Source organism: Bos taurus, chromosome 9 (genome assembly GCF_002263795.3).
Source record: "Bos taurus isolate L1 Dominette 01449 registration number 42190680 breed Hereford chromosome 9, ARS-UCD2.0, whole genome shotgun sequence".
NCBI lineage: Eukaryota > Metazoa > Chordata > Mammalia > Artiodactyla > Bovidae > Bos > Bos taurus.
In genome coordinates, this window is record NC_037336.1 from 29,090,277 (window position 1) to 29,100,378 (window position 10,102).

The following is a 10,102-nucleotide window of genomic DNA, read 5'->3' on the forward strand; positions in this document are numbered from 1 at the left end:
ACAGCAAAAGAGACACTGATGTATAGAACAGTCTTATGGACTCTGTGGGAGAGGGAGAGTGTGGGAAGATTTGGGAGAGTGGCATTGAAACATGTAAAATATCATGTAGGAAACGAGTTGCCAGTCCAGGTTCGATGCACGATGTTGGATGCTTGGGGCTGGTGCACTGGGACGGCCCAGAGGGATGGAATGGGGAGGGACGAGGGAGGAGGGTTCGGGATGGGGAACACATGTATACCTGTGGCGGATTCATTTTGATATTTGGCAAAACTAATACAATTATGTAAAGTTTAAAAATAAAATAAAATTAGAAAAAAAAAATAGATGTATAAAAGCAACAGCAGAGAAAACCACCCAGCTACTTTGAATCATCAGCCTATTTATTTATTATTAAAAATAAAGGGACATGTAGAGACCATTAGGTATGTGAGAAAAACCAGCAGCGTAGAAGAGAAAGATCATAATTAACAAAACAACAAAACTCAGGGCAAGCAAAGATAATTCAGGCAATAAAAGAGAATATTAAATGAAAATTTCTATATTTAGGAAAATTCAAAATTTATTATAGTCACATAAACAGAAGAAAATAATTTTAAATGTGAATGATCAGAGAAACCAGAAGCTGTTGGATATTTAAAAAAGAGTATTACCAAAATATGGTTTAATGAAAGAGTTAGAAGATAAAATTGATCAACCCTTCTAATATACAGGAAGAAGAAATAGAAAACATGAAAAAATGATAAGAGAAATAGAGGATTCCTCCAAAAGGCCCAATTTCTGAACATCTCACTGGAGAGGAGTCTCAGAATAGAAAACAGAAAATGTGAAAAGGAGCAAATAATCAAATAAATAATAAAAACAAAAATTTCCAAATCTAATAAAAGAAAATTTCTTCTGACTAGAAATGTTTACCATAGCCTAACCCAGATACTTTTCTGCAGTGATTTTCTGGGCTCCAAAATCACTGCAGATGGTGACTGCAGCCATGAAATTAGAAGATGCTTACTCCTTAGAAGGAAAGTTATGACCAACCTAGATAGCATATTAAAAAGCTAAAACATTACTGTGTCAACAAACGTCTGTCTAGTCAAGGCTTTGGTTTTTGCAGTGATCGTATATGGATGTGAGAGTTGGACTATAAAGAAAGCTGAGCACAGAAGAACTCATGCTTTTGAACTGTGGTGTTGGCAAAGACTCTTGAGAGTCCCTTGGACTGCAAGGAGATCCAACCAGTCTATCCTAAAGGAGATCAATCCTGGGTATTCATTGGAAGGACTGTTGTTGAAGCTGAAACTCCAATACTTTGGCCACCTGATTCGAATAGCTGACTCATTGGAAAAGACCCTGATGCTGGGAAAGATTGAGGGCAGGAGGAGAAGGGGACGACAGAGGATGAGACGGTTGGATGGCATCACTGACTCAATGGACATGGGTTTGGGTGGACTCCAGGAGTTGGTGATGGACAGGGCGGCCTGGTGTGCTGTGGTTCATGGGGCTGCAAAGAGTTGGACATGACTGAGCAACCGAACTGAACTGAACTGAACTGAACCCAGATACATGAAAGTTACACACAAAGAATAAAGACAAGATTACAAAATTTGTCAGAAATATGAAGAGAATATAAGAATATAAAGAATAGGAGGAGAATATAGTGGCAAAGAAAGAGGAGGAACCTTACTTTCAATCAGTGGGGTGAGGGTAAAGAGGGAGGAGAGAAATCAGTGGAGGGATAATTCTAAAATTCTGAGGGAAAAAGATTTTGAATTTATGATTTTATTCTCAGCTAAAATTGTCAACTGAATGTGAAGGCCAATTAGAAATATTTTCAAACATACTAAGATTGTGAAGTCTTACCATCCATGCATTTTTCCCTTGAAAAATTGTTTAAGGTGTTACTTTAGTAGTGTATGGGAGAAATCCATGGAAGATCTGAAATCCAAGAAAGCATCAGACTCAGGAATTAGGAAAGGGAAGTATTAGCACGTAAGCTGTGCAGACAATCTAGAACATATTGGTTCAGGTTGGAGCAGGAGATTGGTGTGCTCAGGGAGAGTACATCTCCAGGAAAAAGAAGAAAGATTCCATGCAGTAAATGACCAGATTAAGACAATGGGAAGCTGTGGAATATTGTGAACACAGATTTTTTTTTTTCCACCAAAAAGGAAAAGAACTGAAACTCTAAGGGAAAAAAGTTGTATGAATCTCTCATGGTTAAAATACAAAGCAAATTAGACTGTGGCACAGAGTACTAGAAAAAAAAAATAGAGTTGATTTTGATGGTAGTGATGTTTCTCTTTGCATAGCACAGGGTATGAAACACTGGACCTGTAAAGAGGAAATATAATTTTAACACACAGTTTTGAAATACAAATGATTCATAGGCACAATAACAAAGCACTATATATAGGGGTTCAATGATCAAAATTAACCAATAGATAAACATGTGGACCATTTTTCACTGTCTTTACCCTGAGAGTTTCAGTGACATGTGATGTGACAGATTTATTGAACTGACTAAGTAATGAAATCATGTCCAAAATGAAAAAAAAGTCAAATTTTATCTGAAGAAGCATTTCTGTTTTAACAACTTTTGATAGTCTACTGGAGGGAAAAAAGTGATCTTAAAATATGAATAACATCACTCCAAATATAAAATATTTCAGTGGTTTCTGGCTGCACTTAGAATAAATTCTAAACTTTCCCCCAAGACCCTGTATGTCTGGATTCCTTTCAACAATTATTTATAGGGTTTCACACCACATTCTCAGCATCTCGTCTACCTAACCATGGTTCTGACCACTGTCATCCATCCACAGCACCCTCCAACATTTCAGTTCGATGTTTGTTATATCAGCTCATTCTACTTATTAAAAGTATCACGTTTTTTTTTCTTTTAAGCTTGTGTTTACTTTTTGTTTCCCACCAGGAGATAAGTTCAAGAAACAAGAATGATGTCTGTCTTTTTCACTGGTATTTCCTTGCTGTTTGTTCTGCAAGTTTTAATATTAATACATATGGAACCCACATTCTCAGTGACATCTTGTTGAGTTCTTAACAACATCTAAGACAATGACTGTTAAAGATCATAAAATCTGAAGGGACCTTGCTATCTTTTGAAAAAAATTTTCCAATGAGGTCCATCTTGAAAGCACATGTATAATACTTCAGCTTGGACAAGCTCAGGCCCACGAGGACTTGGCTAGGTTGTGGGAGAGCTTTGGATAAGTGAAGTGTCTCACATTTAAAAGGCCAGAACAGGTTATTAAGAATGCTTTGTAAAATTAATAACAAAGGGTGGTGTGGAATTATTATAGTAGAATTACAGCCAGGCCCGTTTTATGAATTTTAAAATGAGCAGGATGCTACTCTGAAAGTATATTTCTCATTTATTGTACTTACTCCAAAATTTCTGAGAAAACAGTTTTGAAGAAGGTAAAGTCACTGTTATTATCAAGTGTGATGCCAAAATGGATTATTAAGAAAACAATAAAAACTGTTATTGAGGATGTATGAGATGCCAGGCACTGTACTGAGCCATAAACATGTATGACTTCATTTAATTTTCCTAAAGAACCTCTGATTTCATCCCTCTTGTACAAATATTACCAATGTTCAGGGATGTTAAATAATTCAACCAAAATCTCCAATTTTATAAGTGGCAAACTCAGGCTTCTAATCTACAGTATAACGTTATAACGGTCAAGATCAGAAGGCAATGAAAAATCAAGGCAATTTAAATGAAGGAGGAGATAGTCTTTCCTAAAATATTTATTCATGTAATCAAAATATTCTGTATGTGTAGTTAAAAATTACAGTGTTTTTCATGATGCCAAGAGTAAATTAGCAAATTCTATGCTAAAGGCATAAAGACAAAGTGACACAGAGTTCAATGGATTTGGTGATGATTTTTATAATAAAGAGGTCTAAGAGCTTTAATACTTTCTCCTAATAGAACAAAGATTTTTTAAAATGAAGTAAGAATGCTTTTGCTGAATAAGATTGTTGTAGTGAGAATATGATTTAATGCCATTTAAATGCCTTGGGAAAACCCGTGAAGAGGTTACACTTGTGTATGAAGTCCTAAAAATCAAAGGGTACTTGGCCATTCATCTGTAATCACACTTCTTTTCCATTTTACTGAAGAAATTTTTACTAACAACCCTCAAGATAGGATTTGTGTAAAATTCATTGCTCTATTACTCAAAATAAAATCATTGTAATAGGTTTACGCAGAGTAGGTATTCAATATTGTTGAATATATTAATTAATGAATAAAGGATACTAAGTATTTATCATATTTTTGCATAATATTTTGTGCTTTAAAACACAGTATCTCATCTAATTTCTAAATAACCCTGTGAGTTATTATTTATGTTTATTTTTAAACTTCATTTTTGTACAATTCAATTTTTACTATTTGAAATAGAATTTAAAGTGTTATGTTTGGTCATTATACCACATACCTACAGAGAAGGCAATGGCACCCCACTCCAGTACTCTTGCCTGGAAAATCCCGTGAGCAGAGGAGCCTGGTAGGCTGCAGTCCATGGGGTTGCAAAGAGTCGGACACGACTGGGCGACTTCACTTTGACTTTTCACTTTCATGCATTGGAGAAGGAAATGGCAACCCACTCCAGTGTTCTTGCCTGGAGAATCCCTGGGGAGCCTGGTGGGCTGCCGTCTATGGGGTTGCACAGAGTCGGACACGACTGAAGCGACTTAGCAGCAGCAGCAGCATACCACATACCTATGATCCAAATGCATGTACAATCATTAATTGGAAATAATTCTGTTCAAGGCTTAAATCTTGCTTTGAAGCACTGTGCAGCAGATCAGGTAGTATTAAGTACATTTTACAATTTTTCAAAACAAGGCTAAGGCATAAATGTACCTTATACCAAACAGCCTTAGGTGTTTGGAACCCAACTCCTCTGACCTCAAAATCACTTCTTTTTCCATAATAAACTGTTTTAGTATCTTATCTTTTTGTTGAGAGCGTGGCTCGTTGGGATATCTGAAGAAGGTGAGACGTAAGAACATGTATATGTTTTTCTTTTCCAAGAATCACACGGAGCATATACCTCACTGGCTTCTAAGTATTAAACAGGGCTGGAAGTCTTCAATTTCCAGCCAGGCTTTCGTAGCTCAAGCATTCTATAACCTTGATAGAAGCAAAATGATTGAATAATTCTTAAAACGGAAGATTGTATTGAATTTTAATGAAATGCTCTTTAAAAATACATATTGCTTGGCTTTTCTGGGCTCAGTTTCCTCATTCAAAAGAACACAATTGGATTATATGGCATCCGTGCTCCTGCCAAGGGCAGAACTACTTTCAGTATTATGAAGAAAGTGCGTGCATTTTTTCCCAGCTATTAGTAGCTTGTTTCTTTCTTTTCATCATTCTATTTGTAGACAGTCTTTCCAGCATGATATATTAATATATGGTGGCTGACGGAGGTGGTTTCTACAATGTTTATAAGACTATACATTTTCTTATCCAACAACTCTAATTTGGTTAAATGCTATTGGAAATTTGGGAGGATGGGATTATAAGACCAAGTATCTTTAGCTATTCTACAGCCTGCTTCGTATTGGTGTGTCATTTTTAGATGTTCATGCCTATCTCTTTCTGAAGTGAATAGGGATTATATCCTCTTATTTGTATCTCCCTAACATATCACCTCACAGCAAAAGATGTGTTGGTGATATCTTGTTGACAGAAAGAATGGTCTGTGTCAGCGATAACAAGCATGTTCCTGTTCCCTGACCCTGCCATTTATCTTCTGGGTGCCACCTTTCATACCTTTGATAGGCTTTCTGGGCAGATTTTAAAATGACCGTGCTTATCAACCTTTTCATGTGATGAGGACATCCAGACTGCTGCCCTTGCTGAATACAGAAAATGACACTTGCGGTAGCCCAGAAATCACCTCTGTTCTGCCTCAGCTGTGACCAATGACACAGACTCCAGCATGGAAGAGAACTGCTACTTGTCCCGGGAAGGAACGCATTTTCTAAAGAAAGAAAACTATTTTGGAATTTCTGGATGTGACAACCTCTCTTGTTCACACTCAATAGACACATTAGCTGGATGCTTCTGATTGTCAATTAGCAATGTTTTTGCCAGGAAGACTGGCATCGATGCTGTTTTTAGCATTGAAAACTCCTGTGGGAGAAATGTGGAATTTTGCATGTTGTAGGTCTTAGGATTCCTGAGTGTCTGACAGTCTTCTTGGAACTATTATAACTAATGAAGTTTTCCATCTGAAAGACCGACTCTTACTATTAGGTTTCAAGAGAAGTTTCTTTGAAAAACAATAAGTACTAAGGGCTCAGATTGAATCTACTTTCAGAGGCAAGTCACACCTTTCCTTATTGAGCACTTGGGCTGAAGAGCTCCCAGGGCACATGAGGCCAAGGTCAGAAGTGTTCAGACATCAGTGGCCAACTACTGTCTTGTAAGAAATGATTCTGTCCTTCAGCTACAGTTTATTCCCTAGCCCTGACTTGCTCTCGCATTGAGAGATGGTCGTTGTACCTGACACAAAGGAGAGCAAGAAAGAGATTGTGAATGGCAGTGGAAATCAAGATACCAAAATAAATTAGAGAGCTAGACTGAAATGTGGATTTGTGACTTCTTTGTGTTAAGCTGAGCCACACAAAATTGCTAGGTTTGCTGGTTTAAAAATAAAAATAAGAGCTATTTTATATGGTTCAAATTTACATTTTTCTGATGATAATACAGAAAAGAGAATTTAGAGAATTCTATTAGGTCAGCTAGGCTGATTCTTTTTCATGCAAACACAATTTCTTCAAGTTAAATGACCAAACTTATACTATTTTAAATACAACAACAACAACAACATAGGGTATTTTAAAATAAAATTTTAGTAGAAGCAAAGTGACACAGTCTAATAAATAATTATTTATTTTATTTAAGCCTGGTAAATTGTGGGGCAGTTCATGTGATTATGTGATGATGATTACCTCCTGAAGCCAGGACGCAAGGTTCAAACTGAAGCTCTGATACATCATACCTTCACCTCGAGCAGGTTACTCCATCTGTGGCCCAGTTTCCTTACTTTAAAATGAGCAGGATAATAGTATCTATCTTGTTAGGTTGCTGCAAGAATTAAATGAGTTAATCTACATAAAACATTTAGAATGATACTCAATAAATATTAGCTGTTATAAGTAGTTACTTATAACTACCAATGACAAAATGAAGTCATGGTAGAAAACTAATTAGGTATGCAAATGCCTGTTGCTGTCATTTTTGAAATAAATTTTCAATCTAGAGCAATTAATGATAGAGCCCAGTATTGTATTTTAGGACTGGCTAGCGGTGTTATGCAAAGCTCACGTGCATGTTGGGTGATAACACTGTCAAGATGGCTGAAACATTTCACATGATGAACTTTAGACGAGCCAAGAACTCCAGTGAGCTCTAAAGATAGATCATCAGCCTGCAAAGAATCCATCTCTGCTTTTTTCCAGATCAGAAGTGCCATGACCTCACTGTGAGTCTTTTAGAGGATAAGAACGATTGGGTGAGGACAATGTTAGTAACTTGGTTGGTCATGATATTTCAGTGCCTATCAGCTCTTTGGTGTCTAAAATTTTGTCACATTGATTCCTGTCACCAGGAAAAAGAGGCCAATCCTCTCTTGTTTAGGAATTATGTGAGGTTCAACAAATACATAGCAACAAAGTTTTAATTTGAGCAGGGTTATAGATAAGTTCTCCATATCCTTCTAGAAGAAGAAACACCTGAGACAGCCGTGTTTAATGGTCAGATGACTGCTGAAAAAAAAGAAAGTGGAATCTAAAAGTCAGAATTTTCAGGGCTGTAGACCACTACCTTTCTGCTCTTCCACTGAAAACTGTGGAAGTCATGGACATGGAACTGTAATTTCTGGAAAACAAATTCCTTTCACACGCTGTTTAGCAGTGGATTTGAAGCAAAATGCCCCTGGTCACTGTTTTACTCTATTATTAGGGAGAAGGGAGAGTGGTATAAACACTCAACCTCCCTGCTTCTCTCCCACTCTGCCAAATTTGTTTGTTTTGACAATTCCTAGTTGAAGTAATTGAACATTGCTGGAGAAGATATTCACAGCTCAGCTAAATGCTTTTAAATTCATGTTAGTTTTCAAATGGGCACTCAATTCTATCCTACAATCCTATGAAATCTCCCTGGGTGTTCACTTTCCCTATCTCTGGCACCTGTATTTCATGTTCTGTCCCACCCTCTTCTCTTGTGTTCATCCGCTGACTTTCCATATGCTTTACCAAGAAACGAAGCCCTCTCATGGGAATACCATCTTCCCACCATCAAGTCAGAAACCCACCTGCTCAAATTCTCTGTGTCCCCTCCCATTTTCTCTGCTTATTATGCCTATATCAGCCCTGTTTCTTTTACATCATTCTGCTCTTATGGATTTTCCCCACTGGAATTATAACCTTAAAAATGTATTAATCCTCATATCTACAATCTACTAACACATTTTTCCTCTTCTCTTTACAATAAAATCTATTGAAAGTTGTTTACATTCTCTCTCTCTACTTTTCCTCGACTCAGTCCAATAAGACTCCCTTCGCCAATCCTCCCCTAAAAATGCTCTTGTCAAGGTCAGCAATGACTTGTGTATAGCCAAATTCAATGGAGCCTACCCTCTCAGTTGCATTTGATAGAAAAGACCGCTTTCTTCATCTCCATACATATCCTGGTTTCCTGTTGCCTCAGTGCCTATATGCCGTCTGTTTCCTTTGCCAGCTTCACTTCCAATGTTCTACCTTTCCATGCTGGTATACTGTAGTATCCGGTCCTGTGGCTCTTCTCTTTTCCATGTACATTCAATCTCCAGATAATCTCAGGTATGGCTTTACATGCTGATAATTCCCACACTTGTAGCTTTTGCCCATATTATACTACAGACCTGTGGACTCATAGATCCAATTTTAGACTTGTCATACAAACTTAGTAAGTTAAATTTTCAATGTTCTTAACAGAGCTATTAATGTATATTTTCTCCCTTCCCACATATCTATTTCTTACCTATCCTAGTAAATGGCCATAGTTTACCTGGGTAGTGGAAACCAAAATTATGTCAGCCTGTTCTTTTTGTTTGTTCACTTCTCATTTCCAGTCCAGCAGCAAATACTGTCCAGTGTTCTTTCTCTATTTTATGAAGAGATTTGTACAAGATTAATGGTATTTCTTCCTTAAATGTTCGATAGATTTTACCAATGAAACCAACAGTCTGGATTTTTCTTTAGGGGAGGTTTTTGGTTAACAGTTTTACTTTATTTAAAAGAGGGCTATTCAAATTGTCTGTTTTACCCCATCAGTTTTGGCAAAGTGTTTTCAAGCAAATTGTCCATTTCCTTGAAGTTGTCAAATTTGTTGGCATAAAATTGTCTATAATATTTTTATTTTTCTTGTCTGATCTGTAGAATCTATTGTGATGAATCCCTTTCATTCTTGATCTTGGTAATTTATATTCTCTTTCTCCCTTTTTTTGTTTATCAGTCTAGCTAGAGGTTTATCAGTTTTGTTGGCTTTTTCAAAGAGATATTTTTATTGGCTTTATCAAATTTTTCTGTTTATTTTCTCTTATTTCTACTAAATAATTTCTGTCGAGCCACTTTAATTTTATTTTGCTCTTTTTTTTTTTTTTTGACTACTTAAGGTGGAAGCTCAGGTCATTGTTTTTAGAGGTTCTTAAACTTTTTTGTCTCAGAACTCATTCACACTCTTAAAAAACCAAAGAGAACCCCAAGAACTTTCCCTGTATGGATTATATCTATAGACTGTCTATGATTACATATCATATAATAATTTTTTTAAATGTTATAAATATTTATTTTAAAAATATCTATAATAAACCCATATCATGTTAACAAAGTAAAATATTTATAAAAAGTAACTGTATTTTCAAAAGCAAAAAACATAGTGAGAAGTGACATTGCTTTAAGAAAATTTCTGTGTTTATCATCTGGCTTTATAGAAGACAACTGAATTCACATTTCTGCTTTTGTATTCAATTTGTTAAAATATATTGTTTTGATTGGAGTTTATGAATAAAATTCAACCTCA

General features: G+C 36.2%; 1 long non-coding RNA gene across 1 annotated transcript; it reads right to left on the reverse strand.

Moving 5' to 3' along the window:
- Nucleotides 1-580: 580 nt before the first annotated feature.
- LOC132346212 (uncharacterized) lies at nucleotides 581-5,667 on the reverse strand. Its single transcript, XR_009495985.1, has 3 exons — nucleotides 4,892-5,667; nucleotides 4,464-4,747; nucleotides 581-2,325 (listed from the first exon to the last, which is right to left on the reverse strand). It is a non-coding gene; the product is annotated as an uncharacterized lncRNA (long non-coding RNA).
- Between the last annotated feature and the right edge of the window lie 4,435 nt (nucleotides 5,668-10,102).